Below are 20,622 nucleotides of genomic sequence, written 5' to 3' on the forward strand. Positions count from 1 at the left end.
GATGGGAAAACTGAGATAGTAAACAAATGTTTGGAAGGATATCTTCGTTGCTTTGTATTTGATAAACAGACACAATGGGTCAAATGGTTGCCTCTTGCTGAATGGTGGTATAACACTTCCTTCCATACAACAACAAAAATGACCCCATTTATGGCACTTTATGGATATCAGCCACCATCCATCACATCATATTTAAGAGAAAATTCTAAGGTTCAAGAAGTGGAACATCACATCGAACATCAACAACAAATCCTCCAACTCTTAAAGGATAACCTCATGTTGGCACAGAATAGAATAAAACAACAGGCAGATCAACATCATAGTGAAAGAAGTTTTTATGTAGGTGATTGGGTATTCCTACGGCTACAACCATATAAGCAAATGTCCCTCAAGCAAGCTAAGAAGGATAGTAAATTATCACCAAAGTATTATGGTCTGTACAAGGTGTTACAAAAGATTGGTACTATGGCATACAAATTGGAGCTTCTTGTAGCTTCTCGATTGCACCTAGTTTTCCATGTTTCATGTTTAAAGAAGGTTATAGGCGACAAGTTCCTAGTTCAAACAATATTGCTAGAACTTAACGAGGAAGGAAAAATTATATTGGAACCAGAAGCAGTCACAGAAACAAGAACTCGACAATTACGAAATCGATCAATTTCGGAGTATCTTATCAAGTGGAAGAACTTATCCGCTAAAGATTCCACATGGGAGGATGAGAATTTTATATAGAAGCATCCAGAACTACTCAAGCATTGAGGACAACACTTTTTTGAAGGAAAGGGGCATGTTGGGTCCCTATAATACTAGTGATTACCCCATTACTATTGTAGTTGTATCCCTTATTAATATTGTTATTACTGTGCCCCATAGAATCCCTCTATTGTTATTTTTGTGGCTTTATATTATTATTGTTAGGTCGGCTGGGTTATATTGTGATTCCTTAGACTCCTATATATAAAAAGGAGGTTTTGTCATTTGAATCATCCAAGAATTGTTCATTTGTGTAATGTAAAGGAGGTTGCCCCCTCGAAGAGGCTAAATTCTAAGGCATTGATCTCTCTTTTCTATCCTTTTGTGAGTTGGTTTCATAACACACACCATCATCAAATAGGATGTGGCCTTGTGCCATCATCTAGTTGATTTGATAGGGATTATTAAACATCATGCATCTTTAGCATCATCTTTTTGTTGAACTAGTAGAAGTTTCGTTGATTAGCCTAAAAGAAGCACGCCATTTAATACCATTAACTGGTGCACAAATTTGTGTGTCTGATGCCATTGATATACTCTATCAATGGTGGATCTACTTTGAACAAGTGCACTGGTTAATAGATATAATATTTGGGTCTTTTCCCTAAAGTTTGATCCCTCAATTAATAATGAAAATTTAACTGGTCATAACTTCTCATCCGGGAGGAGTTTTTCTAAAAATAATATATCATTGGAAAGGTATCAATGAAAAATAAATATCCATGCTATTTTTATAATATCTATAACATCATAAAAAATATAGAAAACTAAAATAACTTGAAACACCTTTAACTACAGTTGATGAGAACTTGTAATAGATCCAACATATTACTTCATAAAGAGTCTTCGTAGTTCTTTGATTATCATAGATTGTGTTTTTGTTGACTCATATGTCCCATTTAACATTAATGACATCTTTCTCTCATAAATTAAAACATTATGTGCAAAAATTTCCCCCTTTTCATTAATGGAACCACCATCAAATGTTGTGGTCATTGATGTCATTCAATCAAATACTCCCCCTGTGCAAATGCCTTCCATGGAGAATGTCAATGTCTACAATATATTTCTTCCTAAGTGAATTCCTTGGTCAATGCCATTGTCTACAACATTGTATGTAATATCTCCCCATTTGACATCAATGGAAAAGGGTCACAGGCATCTGTTGAAAATTTCCATGCTAATAATCTTGCATACATATCCATCCATAACCTGCTCTTTGATGATCTTGTGGACCTGACTAGATCATGATTCCTTCCTATTGATATAATAGTATACTGACAAAGTCTCTCCCTGAGACCATGCTTCCATTATTTGTTATATCTATTCCTGTACTCAACCTAAGACCATGATTTTGTTACCCAAAGTACCGACCATCACTGTATCCTCTAATTGATCCTAAAACATGGCATCTTAACCTATCCTTTCTTTACATTTCATACATCGTTAATAAATTATGCAAGTGTCATTGTCCTAGAAACCTATAGATCTGAAATCCCTACTAACAACCATAATTATCATTATCATGTCATGTTAATTAATGTAAGAATCACTTCCCACATACAATAGTTTCTTCTTCAAGTTTTCATTTGATGAATGCTGGTCTTAATGAAGCTTTCTCCAAGGGATTACATGTAAGGAATTAGACCTAAGATAGGTCCCCTTTGACATTTTATCTATCTAATAGTATTGATAGGAATTCCTTTTCTATTGTACCATCTAGAGTTGAGTTTGCAATCTTGAGCTATATGATCTTCATTGTGACATATCTGGCATTCAAAATTAGGCTTTAGTGCCTATGGAATTAGCTAGGGAATTCTCTTAATTTGGTCCACGTATCTCCATTCAGGTACTTGATCATATCCTCTATACATAACCACATCATAGGTTAGGCTATATTGTCTTTGTTCCCAAACTTAGTACATAGAAAATAGTACCCAAAGAACTTATTTCGATACCTAGACATAAAAGAAGATCCTGAAGTTACTTCTTAGAGGAGTGTTGGCTTGTTGGGCCCTGACCTAGGTTCGGAAGAGTTTTTAGCCAAAGAAATCTCGTATTACTGGCCCTTTCAACAACAATCCACAGAGTGCAGACTGAAGTCTCACTCGAGGTAGTATGGGAGGGTGCTAGAACCAGGTTTCCGCACCCTAGGGATGTCTTGATGAGGTCTGGAGGATTCGCAACCCAATCTATGCACTTATTCTGATCCATACAACAGTCTAGTCTTCACGAAGATCCATGAGGGGGGTGTTCCTTAGATCCTTAGTCTTACTACAGTTATTATAGATCTGATTGATTCGTTAAGGTCTTTAAGTGAACATTTAACAGTTAAACCCAGGGTGCACAATCATAAATCTTAAATATACTTCATAAAATCCTAACATAAGCATAAACATTCAGATCTGCAGTCAGATACACAATAATTCAAAAACACTTATCTTTATTAATTTTCCGTTCAGTACAATCCCCTTTCCACCATGCGCGCACAGTTGCAGGGGTCTGCACACATAGCTGTGGACTCTACCAGGCCTTTGCGCACACATCTGCAGAGCCTACTCTAAGCTCTACTCACGACTCAGACATACAGACTCAGATCACCCTTGCCTCACAAACCCATACACTTTAGATCTCCATTACAATTATCATCCAAAAACTATCTTCTAAACCTAGAACCTTGCTCTATTTATACATTCCCATGGTCCGTAGACCATGGGTAAGCCGACACATTCTAGATTAATCTATAATATTTTAGGGAAAACTACCCCTGGAATTAACCCATTACAATTCACGCTCCGCACATTTCGTGGAATCTTTACCATACTTTTACCCAAAATTGAGGGCTTTGAACCCCAAAACCGTTATGCGGGGATCCACTTCCCAACAGGCCCCCAACACAATCATCGTGACTCATCCTGAGTCACTCATCGGTGCAGCTAGATGTGCTACCAAGGCTTCATGATTCACCATCCCTGTGAGTGACATACTACACCTTGTCATTCCATCCTTGCTTCTTGCACGCTTCTTCAAGCTCCTACTCCATTGCCCCTACTAGTTTGTTGAACCGATGATGCTCATTCTGCTCTACTCGGTTAACACAAAGTGGATCCTCCTAGGATTTTAGCTCTAGCTGAGATGCCAGAGCCATAAACTCTTCATGCAGATACAGCAAGTTTGCACTTTCTGGTCTCGTATACTCAATATCTGCTGCACCTTGTGTTGCAATTTTGCAAGAAAGATGTTGTTGTCTGCGAGATCCCAATCTTCAAGGCTTGTTAGAGATGAACTTGTAAGTAGAATTCCATCATTTGTCTCAAAAGCCACCATCTTTCCCATAGGTATCATAGATTGCTTGGCAAACCATGGTTCATGGAGCGACATCTGGATTGGTCCTGCTACTTGTCTGAGAATTTTTGGTACATCTCCCACTGTCGGCATTGAGCGCAACATGGCACCCCCATCTTTTGACATTGTACTATTCAGAAGGTCTTGCATCTCTTTTGGAAACACTCAGCTCAATCCCCCACTGTCTAGGTCCATGGGTTCCATATCTAGCCTCTAGATACTATAATTTGTGCGGTAGGTGCTCCACTATTATTTATAGGCTTGTCAAAATTCAAATTCAGCTGTTCCCTCCTTTTCTAGCCCATTAATGCTAGATTGACCGTAGGTTGCTCATACTCTGTAACTTAATTGCCTAACACCCACTCCTTTTCACCGTAACTCAGACATCTTGTCATGAACAGTGGTGTCAACGGTCACTTCGTTGCTTATCCACATAGCAACGCATCCCCTTCTGCGCAACCGTGATCCTTGTGACATACCAATTCTACACACACCCCCATTGTCACACAGCTCCCTCATAGACTGCTTTATCATCTCGCGCTCTCTTTCAACTATTCAGAGTGGTGAGACTATTCTTTGGTCGGTTAGTCAGGCTGCCAGCCCGCCTGTATAGAGCTTCAGGCGACTACCATTTACTCTTCCAGGGAATGGCTCTCCATTAAGCTTGTTGAGCTAGACCACGCCTCCATCTGTGACTTCTTTGATGACATATGGTCCTTACCAATGATTCTGGAGTTTTCCAGGGAATTTCTCAAACTTGTTGTCATATAGTAATACTAAATTGTTTTCTTTGAATGTGTGCAACTTGATATGGTGATCATGCCAAGCCTTTTCATGCTTCTTTTCTACTTGTTGATGGAATCCTGCCAGAAACCATTCCTCCTCTAGTTCTCCCAGTTGAACGAGTCTTTCTTCCAATGCTGCATGGTTTCCCATGCCTATTATTGCTACTATTCGCAAACTGGGTACAATGTATTCCATTGGTATGATGGCTTCCATGCCGTAGACTAACCAGAAGGTTGTCTAACCCATCAGTTTCTTGCAAGTGTTTCGATATGCCCATAGCACAGCAGGTATGCACAAATCCCAATCGTTGCACTTCGCATTGCAAATCTTGGTCAACGAAGTCTCTAAAATCTTGTTGAAAGCTTTGACTGTCCGATTCGCTTATGGATGATATGGAGTAATTTGTTGATGATATACCTGGAATTCCTCAGTAAGTGCGTTGATAGTTTCATTTAGGAAGTGCATTCCCCGGTCAGTCATTAGAACTTTCGAGCATCCAAACCATGTCAACACATTCTCGAACAAGAATTTCGTAGCTGTAGCATCCATGCAGTCCTTAACTGGTTGTGCTTCCATGCATCAAGTCAACTATTTTGTCGCGGTGATGATATAGTGTGCACCCATCTTTCCTTGAGCTGTGATGGGCCCCACAAAGTCGATCACCCATTTTTCGAACAGTTGCAGCATCACCTATGGATCGAGCAGCATTTCGTCCCTTCACAATGGTTTCCCAATCCATTGTCATACGTCATAGGCCCAACAGTATGCTTTTGAATCTTGATGTAGAGTTGGTCACCACAGTCCAGTGCGAAGAATCTTCTGGTTTGTCGCTCGTCCCACATAATGTCCTCCTGCAACCCTTTCTATGTGATTCTGCAAGGATCTTTCCCCGTTCAAATTCAAGTACATATCTTCGTAATATTTTGTCATTTCCCATTTTGTAGAGGTACCCCACGATAATAGTGAAATCTATTGCATGTATCACCAATTCTTTCTTCTGCTGAACTGAATACCCCGGTCGCGCAGTCCCTGTGGTTAAGAAGTGGATTATATCTTCAAAGTGACCATCCACGACATGTACTGCGTAGAGCTGTGCATCAGGTAGTCCTTCCTCTAAATTTTTTGGCTCCTCACCGTTCTCAATTTGGGATAGGTGATCTTGGCCTACATTTAGGCGTCCTGGCTTTACGACGACCTCAAAGTCATATTCCTAGAATAGTAACAACCATCTACAGATGCGCCCCCCCAACACAGGCTTGTTCACGAGGTATTTTAATGTGGAGTGATCAGTATACATTTTAAAATTCCCACCAAGTATATAGTGGCAGTATTTCTGGAGTGCATATACCATCGCCAATCCCTCACGCTCAGTGGTGGAGTAGTTCTTTTTTGCTTTAGACAGTCACCGACTCGCAAATACGATTAGGTGATCAATGCCTTCCACTCCTTCTTGTGTGAGTATGGTGCCCAGTGTGATACATGACGCATCCACATGTACATGAAATTCAATGTCCCTTTTTGGGAAAACCAAAATGGGGGTGGATGCCATCTTTTCCTTCATAATCTCCAAACTCTTCTTACAGTCCTCGTTCCAACAATATGTAGCATCCTTTTTTAAAAACTATTCTGTTGGTGCCTTAATTTGTGCATAGCCCTTAATAAACTTTCGGTAGTACCCAATCTGTCCCAACGTGGTACGGAGTTGTTTGACACTATGCAGTGCTTGCAGATTGAGTATGACAGCAATTTCACAGGGTCCACCATTAGGCCCTGTCTGCAGACCACATGGCCAAGAAAATTTCCGAAGGGAATGAGGAAGGTACACTTCTTAAGATTTTGCACAATCTGGTGTCATCGACACATATCTAGCATCAATCGTAAGCTTGCCACATGTTTCTTGACTAGCCCAAATACAGTCCAATCATCAAAATAAACCTCCAAGAACTGATGAATGAATTCCTTGAACGCAGCCACTACTACGTGTGAAAATATCGCTGGTGCGTTCTTCAACCCGAAGGGCATCATAGTGTATTGAAAGCATCCCCATTTGGTCACGAAGGCGGTCTTGCTCCTATCTTCCAGCACGATCTTGATCTGGTGATATCCTGAGAACTTGTCTGTGAACGACTATGCTTCCTGTCCACCAACATTCTCTAGGACTTCATCTGTAAATGGGGTTGGGAATGGGTCATGAACACAGGCATCATTCAGTTTTCAGAGATCCACATAGATTCAAATTTTGCCCTTTTGTTTCTTCTCTTGTACTATCATAGGACTCACCCAGTCAGATTCTTCGACAGGTTCAATAATTCCTGCTGCAAGCATCTTGTCCAATTCTTCACGGACCTTTTCCTTATACTTCGGGTTCAAATGGTAGGGACGCTGCTTAATCAGCTTCGCGTCTAGATTTAGAGTTATCTTCATCACCCCCAGGTCACCGAGAATCCCCTTCAATTCTGTTAGTTTGGTCAGGAATAAGTCTTGATATTCGCGCAGTAACTCGATGACTTTATCCACCGTGGCATCATCCCAATAGTCCCCCAGAGTCGCGTGCTTCGGCTCCTCATCTGTACCAATGTTGACCTATTTTGTTTTTAGTGGCTATGATGTTAGGATCCTCGATCGTCGGTCCTTGAACTTCATGGCTCCCTTCTGTTTCCGGAATGTTAATGTTTCGGGGATCATCATCATCATCCTCTGCTTGCAGGTTGTAACATTCTAGGGCATGGCTTAACTGATGTGTCCATTCCGGTTGAACAATTCCTTCTGTTTCTTATCGTAATTTGAAGATAGTGGCTTTTACAAATTTCAACGCATTGTCAACGGTATCTATCCATTGGTCCTCAAATAATAATGTTAATAAAAACCCTTCACGCAAGATATCCCATTCGCTCGTACCATGTCAGAGCTCTGTCTTAGTATACCAATTTCTGGGGATGACATCCCGGGTATGATAAAATAAATGTACCCATTCAGGCTGGGGCTCCTCCCCATAGGCTTTTGTCCATTTTGCAAGGTGCCTACATAGGTCATTGCGTCCATCGTATTTCTCAGTTATTCATAATTCTGGCCTCCCAAATCTTAACTACATCATCCTTTTGTAGTCCTTCCATCTTTCAAATTTCCCTTCATGTGTTCCCCACCAACATGCAGGGGCCAAGCACAACACCCATTTTAATGCATCAAACCTCTGGTTTTCTGGTACTGCACTCTCATACTAGTGCAAGAATTCGTCCACCGTTGTTAGTCCATCATAAGTTGGTAGATCCCGTGCCTAGGCAGTTACGTAACACAGGGATTTGGTCATCATATTACAATTTAGCATCGTCACTTCCCTTAACCAATTGTTCCATAGCTCATCATCTTCGTCAGCCTTTGACAGATAGGATTTTGTGAGCCTCCACGGGATCATTTCATATACAGTAGGGTGTAACTGATCCTAGTTTCATGCAGTTATTTTGTAGATACAATCGAGCTCTTCATCACTCCCATCATCCCACACGGGCTCTGTGTAACGTTGTCCTTCGGCTGGGTCCAATGGCATGATCACACGTAGGGACTTTGTCTCAAAAATCATCTTTCACTTCTTTAGATTAATAAATCCATTCATATCCATTGCCCAGTCTATTCCGAGTAATGCAGGGTAAGGGTTACTGTCATCCACAATTTCTATTACCTCAAAATTTGTCTGTGTACTCGCACCATCAATATCCACTGTTATTCCTGTTAATCTTACCATGGGAAAGATATTTTGTTGGTTCGCCATTCGTAATTGAATGGGAGACCACTGTAGTGCGAACCTGCCCATGCACCCCCAAGTCTGCTTTGGTAATACGTTTGCATCTGACCCCAAGTCTAAGATTACTTGATCCATCTCATATTCACCAATTTGTGTTGTCAACCTCATTTCCCATCCAGTGCATAGGGCATGCTTCCCCATTTTTCAAACTACTCGTGGCTCCATAGGTCCTGCGCATCTAATGATCAATTCTTGTAGCCCTTCGACTACCTTATTATCACGCAGCAGTTTCATACATATCTTTAAAAAGGTAGTTAGCAGCGAGGGGTCTAGATCCATCTCTGGTTGATCCCTACTACCTGAAGTAGAGACCTCCACGAAGCTCTTCTTAGCTTCCATAAACGTTTCTTTTGTGTGGTTTAAGTCAAATTCAGGTTCCTTTGTAGGAGCCTTACGTACCCAGGTGTCTTCTTTAGGTTTCTTCCCCTTATCTTCCCTTGTGGTCACGCTGCTTCTGAGCATCATGTTCATGTTGAGGTCCTCTTTGCGTGGTTTTGATCTCATCATTTAGACATTTTGCGTCAGAGTGGGCTCTAACACCCCTTTTTCATACATTTGTGCGATCAGCATCAAACAATTTATCATTTCGTGAGCAAATTCTTCACAATATGGGCAACTTATTCTGGTTGGATTCATACAGTCACGCGCGTAGTGCCCAGGTCCTCCATAGTTGTAGCAAATCAACTGTCCATGCCCTCATCCTAGTCCCATCCCTCCTCATCCTCAACCACGCCCTTGGAAGCCACCCCACACTATTGCTGCAACTGGATCGGGTCCTTGCATTTCCATATGTACCGGATACGCTGGAGTTCTATCCATCATTATTTTAGAACTTCAACACGTTCGCTCATCATGATCCACTGATCTACAAAAATTACAGTACAACTGTTGCGGAGTCTGGGTGTATTTCTGCAATAGGTGACAGTTGTCCATTGCGTGCTTTCCTCCTACTTGACAAACCGCGTACCAAAGAGTGGTGGACACACTCAAACTAGCCAGTGCCTCTAGTCTCAATGGCATCGGTGTCCCTCCTACCGAATATCTCACGAATACAAGACATTGATCCTTATCATGACCCTGGCCCTTACACTTTATACACCACACTTGTTCACACACTTATGGCCATGGCACCCTATCCTTCTTCAAAATCTACATCTCTAAACTTAGGTTTTGTAGTTGCACATCAATTTGTTGGACTCCAAACCCTGGATCCTATATTGGTGTTTTGTGCAACCTCGTCGACATGGCGTTGAGACTTCTGTTGCGACAGTGCTATCCTTAGGTGTGGCGTTAACGATGCCACAAACCACGCGTGATGTTGTGCGTCCGTCAGTGTCATATTAGCCTCACAGATCATACCTTTCAACCTTTGATCTAGATCCCAAGGTGTTCACCTGGAAGCATCACGATCTCCTTGAATCCTATAATTGACTACATCTCCAATTTCGGTCGACTAAATTCTCTGTTCAATGCACTTTGGATTTCTACTATTCCAGCATTCAGGTGATCATTTGAGTGTTTTCTATACCAAGTCAGCACGCGATCCTACAGCGCACTTACTAAGGTGGCTTTTTTAATGTTCTCATCCATAACCCCATGCTCTTCCCATACTGCTTTCACTACAAACCAAAACTAATTGGGATCTTCGTTTCTGACTCCTTTGAATACAGGTAACTTCTTCTTGTTCACCATACTAAACTGCACTCTATGGAGAGACCCAATGGCACTCTTCCTCACTTGGTCACGGTGGTGAAATTAATTCTTCGATCCTTTTGAAGCTCCTTCTGCTCGCGGTCTGTCTAGAAAACGTCTTTTGGCTTCGTTGTAGTTGACAGTTGCATCTATCACAAGCTCAGTGATAAACCCTCCAATCCCACCAATCTTCAGCTTCTTTCATCATAGAGTTCCAGCGTTCCAACATCAGACATCCCTTAAGCAGATCCTGATCCTGGCAATGGAACCATTTGTTGGCTTGTTGGTCCCTGACCCAGGTTCAGAAGATTTTTTAGCCAAACAACTCCGGTATTACCGGCCCTTTCGGCAACAATCCGCAGAGCGTAGACTGAAGTCTCACTTGAGGTAGTATGGGAGGGTGTTGGAACTAGGTTTCCACACCCTAGGGATGTCTTGATGAGGTCTGGAGGATTCGCAGCCTAATCTACGTATTTATGCTGATCCGCGTAGTATTTTGGTCTTCGCGAAGATCCGTGAGGGGCGTGTTCCTTAGATCCTTAGTCTTAATGCAGTTATTATAGATCTGATTTATTTGTTAAGATCTTTAAGCGAACATTTAACAGTTAAACCCAAGGTGCATAATCATAAATCTTAAATATACTTCATAAAATCCTAACATAAGCATAAACATTCAGATCTATAGTCAAATACACAATAATTCAAAAACACTTATCTTTATTAATTTTCCATTTAGTACAATCCACTTTCCACCCTACACACATAGCTGCAGGGGTCCGCACACACAGCTGTGGACTCTACTAGGCCTCTACGCACACAACTGTAGAGCCTACTCTAACCTCTACCCATGACTCGGACTTACAGACTCAAATCACCCTTACTTCACAAACCCATACGCTTTAGATCTCCATTACAATTATCATCCAAAAACTATCTTGTAAACCTAGAGCCTTGCTCTATTTATACATTCCCATGGTCCGCGGACCATGGGCAAGCCGACACATTCTATATTAATCTATAATATTTTAGGGTAGACTAACCTTGGACTTAACCCATTACAATTCGCGCTCCATGCATTTCGCAAAATCTTTACCATACTTTTACCCAAAATTGCGGGCTTTGAGTCCCAAAACCGTTACACGGGGGTCCGCTACCCAACATGGAGCCATGTGTCCTTGTTGTTAAACACTTGCATGAGCCATACTTATCTATTGGTATTCTATGCCTACTTCATTGTTGCTTGTAGATTCTTTGTGACGAACCATATTCATTGATTACCCTACATTATTTCTGCTTGTGGACCCCTTCTCTTCATTTTAGTTTCTTGTATCTTTATCCTTCTTGTAATTGTCTTAATTATCATTGAAATGAACATGCCTATCCTGGTGCACTACTTTATTTTCATATTATAGAGAGTATTTATTGGACGCTATGAATGTTTGATCAATATTCTTGGGATGATATTCATTTAATGAGCTTGGGGGGAACCATTTCTTTTGCATGCCTCACAATATTGATATCCAAGACTTCTATTAATAGGTAGGGATCTATGCATACTAAGAATATGATCTAAGGATTTAGTCCCTTTGTTGGAATTTAGATTAAGCTTCTCCCATTATTCTCTTAAGAGAAAAACTTCCTCTTCTTGTCTTTCACATATTTGTTCTTTCTCATTTAGTTTTTTACACGGAAATTGCTTTACCCTTTTAGCTTCTTTTAGTTAAAATTTGAAAGCAACAATGGTGTCTTCATTTAGACTCTTGCCTTGAAGATGTTGCATCAAGTTAATTTCTTTCTCTCTATGGATCCTGATTTCCTTTAATGCACCTTTAAGTTCTCTCTAAGAATCAACTTTTAATTCATGTTCTTCAGCCTTAGCAATGAATAATATTTCACTCACTTATTCATTAGTCATAATTGCATTACTTCCATTTCCAATTTGTTATTCTAAGTAAAAAATATTTGTCTTGTTGCCTTGCTTCTTCATTCGATACTAGGGATTGAATATTGACTCATCATCACTATCATTGATCCGGATATTTTCATTTCAAATATGCATACAGAATTTTTTGTAAAAGGGAATGTAACCATAAGATGCATACACATAAAAGAAGAAGAAATAAATGACTACCATGAGAAGCAAAGACACAATCAATTTTATTGTGGAATTCACCCAGTGTGGGTTTTGTCTCTGGACCCTGCTCAATTTGGGGAGGCCTCTTTCATTAATATTTAACGAAATGAAATTACATGTATGCACAAAAGACACCTTGTACCTCAAATTCAGGGGATGGCCTAAAAATGCACACTTCTGCTGAAGAAACGGATTGCACCATTGAATTCCTGGTGAAAAATTGTGAAAAATGACTGTAAATTCGACCCATTTTTGCTTCGGTCCAAATATGGTACCTCAGGAATCTCGAAGATTCCTCAAATATTCCTTCTCGTGGGTTGACTAGAAATCCACTGCTCAAATGAAGAATTTGATCACATCATCACATTCCTGGTGAAAAACTAAGAACAATGAGTATAAAGTCAGCCCAGTTCTGAAACTGTCAATTTCGAGCCTCCAAAGAATCTTCCAGATTCTATGTAGATTCCTGTGTCAAGGTTCCACCTTCATGGTTCCATTGTTCAAAGCCTGTCCTTGGAAAATTTGGTATTCAAATCATAAAACTATCTGCACCATGAGACTCCTAGTGAAATTCTGAGTAATTTGAGCATAAACTCCACATAATTCTGACACTGTGAAAATTTGGCTCCAAGGTAATCCTTTAGATTCCTTGCATATTCCTTTAGCTCATGGTTCCAAAACTCAATCTTTGTGCCCACTCATGGTTCCATTGAGTGCTTTCCGTACTTTGTTTCTCCTTCGTTGGGTTCCACTAGGAAAAAAGGCAGGTTTAAATAATATAACAGGTTGAGATTACAAGTCGGGCCAATTTGGGACATTCGTGGTGGTCCAAAATGGGTGAGCAGATGTCCTGGGGTCAAGCCCAAGGGTGTCCCCCATATTGGTTGGCATTTTATTTTATTAGTGTTTTTAATTAGGTCACTGCATTGGGCGGGCTGACCATCCGGCTAGCGCAGGTTCAAACGCCGCCGACCCATTATATATATTGCAAAGGGTGATTGGTTGAGCAGGTCCATCGATGGGTGGCTCACCCGCCATATCAGATATATATATATATATATATATATATATAATATATATATATATATATATATTATATATATATATATATATATATATATATATTATACAACAAAAACCATCGAGGGGTGGTGGGGGTGGTAGCCCACCACCCCATTTTTAATATATATATATATATATATTTAAATGTTTCCGCTAGATTTTTGGGGCGACCGACAAAATTAATTAGGTGACAATTTCACCAGCTCTAGCCGCTAAAAACAATCACAAAAAAGTGCCAAATTGTTGACTCATTAATTTTCTCTATCAAAATCATAACAAAAACCAATACCCAAGCTATCAACAAAAGGCAAAAAATATCATCATGTTGCAAACACTTCATCACTTTTACAATAATTTCACAACATGTGATTTAGAAAATGTGGCCATGACAAGGTACTATATCTAATAAAACAATCTCTAAGTCAACAAAGTGAATGGGTCATCTCCCTATTGTTGGTTTGCTTGTTGAACATTTTCACCAGTTGATTCCTTCAAAGTTTCTTTCTGGTCATGGAGTATATGACATATGGCTCTCTGATGTGTATCCTTGTTGGAGTGACTACATTGATTCTTTCTCCTCCAAACTTTCTGGATCATCTTGTAATGCTTATTCATGGTGTGCCTCTAATAAGTTCCTATGGAATCCTCACTATCATTGGAATGTGATGAGGTGCACAAATCATCCATCATTGGTTGGTCACTGGTTGTCTTGGAGAATTGTCCAACCTCTTTCTTGACATACCCAAGTCCTACATAATGAGCCAATTCCTCTACTTTTGTGGGATTCATAATGCCCTAACCATTAATGTTGGGGCCCTTTCTTTGATACCCCATTTTCTTCAACAATTTTGATCCAATTCCTATAGTATGTTTCTCAAAAGCAACGAAATCATCATCATTTACCTCAATCTTGTTATGTTGGAACTTTTCCAAAGCCCCCTCCTTAGCTTGTAACCGTACGCTGCAACCTTTGTTTCTCCTCTTCTTCTTCTTGTAGGAGTCTCCTTAGTCAAGCATTCTCTACTTGAATGCTTTGGTTGATCTCTTCGAGTTCTTGGAGCCATGTAGTATTTGGTGCCCTCCTCACTTTTGACACAACATCCACTGAAATATTTTCTTCATTTCCTAAATAAAAATTCAAGTCACAGCTACTTCATTAAGAGTTTTAGGTTCAATTAATAACAATATATGATGTAAATAACTATGCAAAGAGCCACTATATTTTGCCAGTGTCTCAGCAGAGTCTAGTGGAACATTCAATGCTAATGCTTGTTTCATAAACTCCTCTATAAAATTATAAACATTTTCACCTCTACTTTTTTTCAAATGTTTCCATTTCATCATAACCTTCTTCCTATAACCCAATGGGTAAAACTATCCTCTTAAAGCAGAAATGCACTCAGACCAAGATGAAAGAATTTTATGACTACTCTTACCACCTTTCTACAGCTTTCCTTCCCACTAGAGAGAAAAGCCACTCAATTGAAGGAATGATAACTAGATCTTGTATTCATCCTCTTTGATTCATTGTATGCAGAAATATACTTCAACCTCTATTGGCTTGTGGGGGCTTGATCCGGGTTCAGTGTTAGTTAGCCAAACAAATCCCTACACTACTGGCCCTTTCGACATCAGCCCACGGAGCGTGGACTAAAGTCTCACCAGAAGTGGTATGGGGGGATGCTGGATCCAAGTTTCCTCAACCTTGAGATGGATGTGATGTCGGTTTAGCTAGCTATTTCTGCCTACGTGTAAGTTTCTTAACCCTCTGTTTGTCCTTCAACACCTTCGTGAAACAGTACAATCAGCTTTTGTGCAACCCTTACCTGGGGCTGATATGATTTCTCATTGCTAGGGTAGCGAAATGCGATATTTTCCCAACTATGCTAAGTGTCTTACTTATATTATTAATAGATTTTAGTTAGCTTCGTGTAAACGGATGTTCTTACTTGCGTTCACTTAACCAATACATTTACATACATTCGCGTATCATATAAGAATTATAAGTGAAATTTATACCCAATATAACAGATGCATAAATAGGAAATAAAGATGCAGAACTTGTAGAATACTTCTCTTTATTGATAATTCCGAACAATTACAGACTCGACCCATCTCGCGCACTCAGCTGCAGGGGTCCGCGCACTCAGTTGCGGACTTCTTGGCCTTTGTGCACTCAGCTACAAAGCCTCTACCTACACTACGACCCAAACCTTAGACTCCTACTTCAGATCTATCTCTCATACATGTTCAATCATTGATTCCATCTCCTCTTTAACTACTTAGAGCTTAGCTCTATTTATACAATCCATGGTCCACGGACCATGGGTAGATCTTCTACAGCTGACATTAAATTTTCAAAATAAGGGTGGACAACTCTATCACTTGTTAACAACTACGCGCTCCGCGACCACAAAATGTGGAGTCTTTACACTTAGATTACAAAATTGGACCAAAATATGGGCTTTAAGCCCCAAAACTGCCCTTGGGGGATCTCGTGCCAGACAGGCCCCCAACACAAACATCGTGTCTCACCCTCGAGTCACTCTGCAGGTGTGGAGATCTTAGCGCGAAGACCTCTCAGCTCTGTTTCGATCACCCCAACTTCAACAACGCACTGAGCGGCCGCTTGCTGGATTCCTTCCATGCATTGTTCGGTGACTACTACTGAATTGCTACTCTGAATATTCTGCTAAGCTACCTGCAGTTTCGCGAGCTTTCCTTCAATGGAGGTTGTGATCGCATAAGCCTCATCTATCCATGGTTGTAGGCATGCTTTTAAGACCGCTTCTTTGTGCCAAGCGACATCCACATGTTCCTTGAGCGCCTTTGCCTCCTACATCCGTGCAAGCCTCTGTGTAAGGGAAACCGTCTGTGCAGTCCATTTTACCTCGTCATAACCTTTTTGGAGCTCGTGTGCCTCTGTCCCTAGGTGCTCTGCATTTGGGTCCTCCTGAAGGGTGGTTAGGACCTCGAATGACTGTTCGAAAATATGAATGCAGTCTGCCACTACATTGTTAACCTTCGCTATTGCTATTGTAACAATTGTGGTACATTGTTCCCTAATCTTTGGCAGAGTTGAAGGCTAAGCCTTCAACTACAGTTCTGTGATCTGCAGGTTCAGCTCCAATTGAACCCTGGCCATATCTGCTCGAGCGTCATGCATCCCTATGGACAATTTTTGGACACGCACCTCAACCGGTTCCTCTGCCTAAATGGCCAACTCCGGGACCATCTGGCAGGCTTCCTCCACAACTTGCATTATCTTCTTATGCTTCTCTACTTATTCATTGCATTGTAGGCCCAATTGCTCAATGTTGATGCGTTTCTCTCTCATCACCTGTAAAGTGCAACTTTCCCTAGCTCAAAGTTCCACGGTGACTCCATCCTGTAAAAGGTAGAGCATCTCCCAATGGAGAGCGGCCATGTTCAATCCTACCCATTTCAAACTACTAACTATAGGCTTGTCGGCCTCATTTTCTGTAGTGAGTGCCCCATCAGGTAGCAGTACTGCGTTGTCACCCTTGTGTACAACATCTCCTCGGCAGCTAAAGTGACAATTGCGAGGTTGGTGGACACTGTGCTAGCCTATGGAGTGTGTACCTGCAACTCCTGCAACTCTATCTGGAGAGCCCCCATTACCAACTGTTGTTGTTCTTCAAACTGTTGGAGGGCCTCCGCAGTGACATCCCTCACCATTTCTCCAATATCACACAAATCCCCGTTAGTGAGGGTGATTGGGTCGAAGGATGTCTTTGATTCCTTTGTTTTCTTTTGTGGCCATGTATGCTCTCACGGTCACTGACGCTTGAGTTGGGTGGATGTCGTCTGCAGGTTCGCGCCACCTTGTTCTGTCTCTATTTCTACCTCATTACCAAATGAAGGTGACTTCTGTCCTCCGCGCTCTTCTCCTCTGGTTTTTTGTTGTTCTTCCAGTTTCATAGCGTCGCATTGTACTTGCGCCTTAGCATCTACTTCCTCGTTTTTGCGCTTCTCTACTAGCTACGCCATTCGAAGCTTTGTCTCTCCTTCTTGTGATGTGCAGTGGACTTGTCTATTTCCACCATGGAGCTAGCTGGAGCATGCCACTCCAATGGCCAAGACTCAAGGACTGTGAAAATTACATCATCAGTCACCAGGTGCAATAGGTTATTCCATGTCTTCGTGTGGTCCTTCCGCACCCTGATAAAAACATGGTGGAAATCTGCTTTAAACTCTGTGAAGCTCTGTAGACTGGCGTATACTATGGGCAATAATTGTGGCTTGCGATTGATCCCCATACGGATATTCAACTCCATTAATACCCAAAAAATCTTACTTTCTTTTATTTGTTGTACATCCTTGGATGCCCACAATGAATCATACTTCGCTACCTTTGGAAGGTCTGGTGTGACTGAAGGGAATTGGCTATCTTCGGGTAGCTCCCATGCCACCAGTACTATCAACAACAAGAGCCACGTGTAGTGAAACACTTTTCCCTGCTCTTATGCCTCACAATAGTTTGCAAGGAACTTGCCACATAGATAGCTCACTCAGTTGAACTAACTCCTTCCGCACATTGGGCCGCTAGTGCAACCACAGGCGCAAGCACCTCATCTGTGTGATACTTCCACATCACTTTCTCTACTAGTATTTGTGTCACGACCTTGACTGCGGGGTTGTTAATGATGGAGATGGTGTATATTTCCTTCTTCTTCTCTAACTTGAACTTCTTCTTCATCGCTTCCACGAGGACCAACTCACCACCTTTTCCTTTGGAAATATTGGTTGGATCCTCCCCTAAGTAAGGTAGCCATGTAATTCGATGAATCAAATGGTCTATGATGGGAATGGGCTCCTCCATCCACAAACACCCATCATGCACCAAGCAGAGTAGCTGCCTAATGACGAAAATGGTCACTGGGGCACAATGGTAATACAACACCCAGAGCAGGTTTAGCAACTTGACATTCTCTACACCCTTGAGCCATTTGTGAAGCTCCAATTCAATCATTCTAGCCATCTCGTTAATCCATCAGTGCATTAGCTACTCAGTCGCTAAGTGCGGGAATTTCTCATGATTCGTGAGGTCCCATTCCTCAAACTTCAGTACAGGAATGCCTCCTAAGTGTGGCCCCTCAAAAGCAATATCATATGGGAGCAACAAGGTTAGCAAGGAGATCTTGCTCTCGTTTATGTCCTTCAGTGCCTTGGCTTTTCCATTGCACGAAGGAAAATATTTTGGTAGCCTAGTAATAGGGTTTGCACCCTAGGTTTCAACTTCCATTTCCTCGCCCTCCTCATCCACAAGGATTTCTTCAGATTCCTCTTCGTTGGCATCTAGATTAATGGCCTTCCCCTTTTCCTGCGAGGTGAGCTTGGTCCTCTATGGGTTTCTTGGTGAGATGTGCACCGGTATCATAGCCTACTTATCCTTCTTAGTTCTCGATGTTTTGGGTGATTTAGGGGCCTCAACTATCATTCTGGCACTCTCTGGGGCTTCTACTAATGCAATTTCCTGCGTGGCTTCCTCAGCTGTCACCACCCCTGTGTCCATGGCTTTTGCAAGTGCTAATATAGCGCTATTCCACAATTCTTACACTGTCTCTGGTAGTTGCTCAAACAATGAATTTGCTTTCAGGGTCTTAAATAGGTCTCGATTCATGTATACTTGGGCACGCAACAACTCAGTTCTCAAAATGCCAAGTTTTGTTCAGTGGACAACCACTTGTAATTTATAGGGCCTTTTGAATTCAAATTCGATTGTTCCCCCCACATTCGGTCCATTAAAGCTAGATTGGTGGCATATTTTCAAGAATCTAACCCATAAATATCGCCTACAATGCCTGTCGCCCGCTCCATTTGGCCTCAAACTGACCATCAAATTGTGAATAGTGACTTTAACGGCCACTTTCTGATGGACCTACGCTCTAGCATAGTTATCCTTGTGCTATCGCGAACCCTGTGACACTTCACTATTTTGCGTAGTCCCGAAATCCCGTAGCTCTCCAACTTGAGTAGTGTAGTCTATAGTCCTAGGCCTCCTTTCAGCTGCCTGTAGCACTAAGACTATGCTTCTGTCAGATAGTCAGATGGTTGGGCCACCTATGTATGGCTTCGAATGACTACCATTCACTTTTCTTGGGAAGGGTTCTCCATTCAACTTAACCAACTGAACCGCGCCACTGTCGATAATCTCCTTAATAAAATACGGCCCTAGTGAATGCATTCTGACTTTCCCTAGAAATTTATCAAACATACTGTTATACAAAAACACCAAGTCATTCACCTTAAAGGTTCACATCTTAATATGTCAGTCATGCCATGCTTTTTCACATTGTTTTTGGACCTGCTGGTGAAATCCAACCAAAAATCTCTCTTCTTCCACTCATGCAACTGCGCGAGCCTCTCTTCCAGGGCTCTGCAATCCATTATACTTGTTAGTGCTGCTATGTATAGACTAGGCACGATGTATTCCATAGGCATCATAGCTTCAACCCCATATACCAACCTAAAGGGTGTCTGTCCATTAACTTTCTGCATGTTGTCCAATAATCCCAGAATACTCCAGGTATGTGTAGGTCCCAATCATTTTCCTGAGCATTGCAAACCTTGCTCAGCATGGTCTCCAGTACTTTTTTGAACACCTCCACTATCCCGTTAGCCTGTGGATGATAAGGTGTGCTCTTCTGGTGATACACTTGAAATTCCTTCATTAGTGTGCTGATCATCTCATTCAGGAAGTGCGTACCATGATCACTCATCAAGATCTTTGGACAACCAAATCGTGTTAGTACATGCTCAAATAGAAACTTTGCGATAGTCGTGACCGTGCAATCCTTCACTAGCTACACTTCTGCCCAATAAGTCAAGTACTCTGTCACAATGATAATGTACCTCGCGCCTATCTTCCCTTGAGGCTGAATAGGTCATACAAAATCTATTGCCCACTTTTCAAAAGGTTGAAATGTAATTTATGGATTCAAAGGCATTTCATCCCTCCGTGATGGCCTACCTATTCTTTAACATACGTCAAACACCTTGCAATATGCTTTTGAATCCTGATGAAGGG

The sequence above is a fragment of the Pinus tabuliformis genome, chromosome J, assembly GCF_031772625.1.
Source record: "Pinus tabuliformis cultivar Carrire ecotype Pingquan chromosome J, CPIR1, whole genome shotgun sequence".
In the NCBI taxonomy this organism is placed as follows: Eukaryota; Viridiplantae; Streptophyta; class Pinopsida; order Pinales; family Pinaceae; genus Pinus; species Pinus tabuliformis.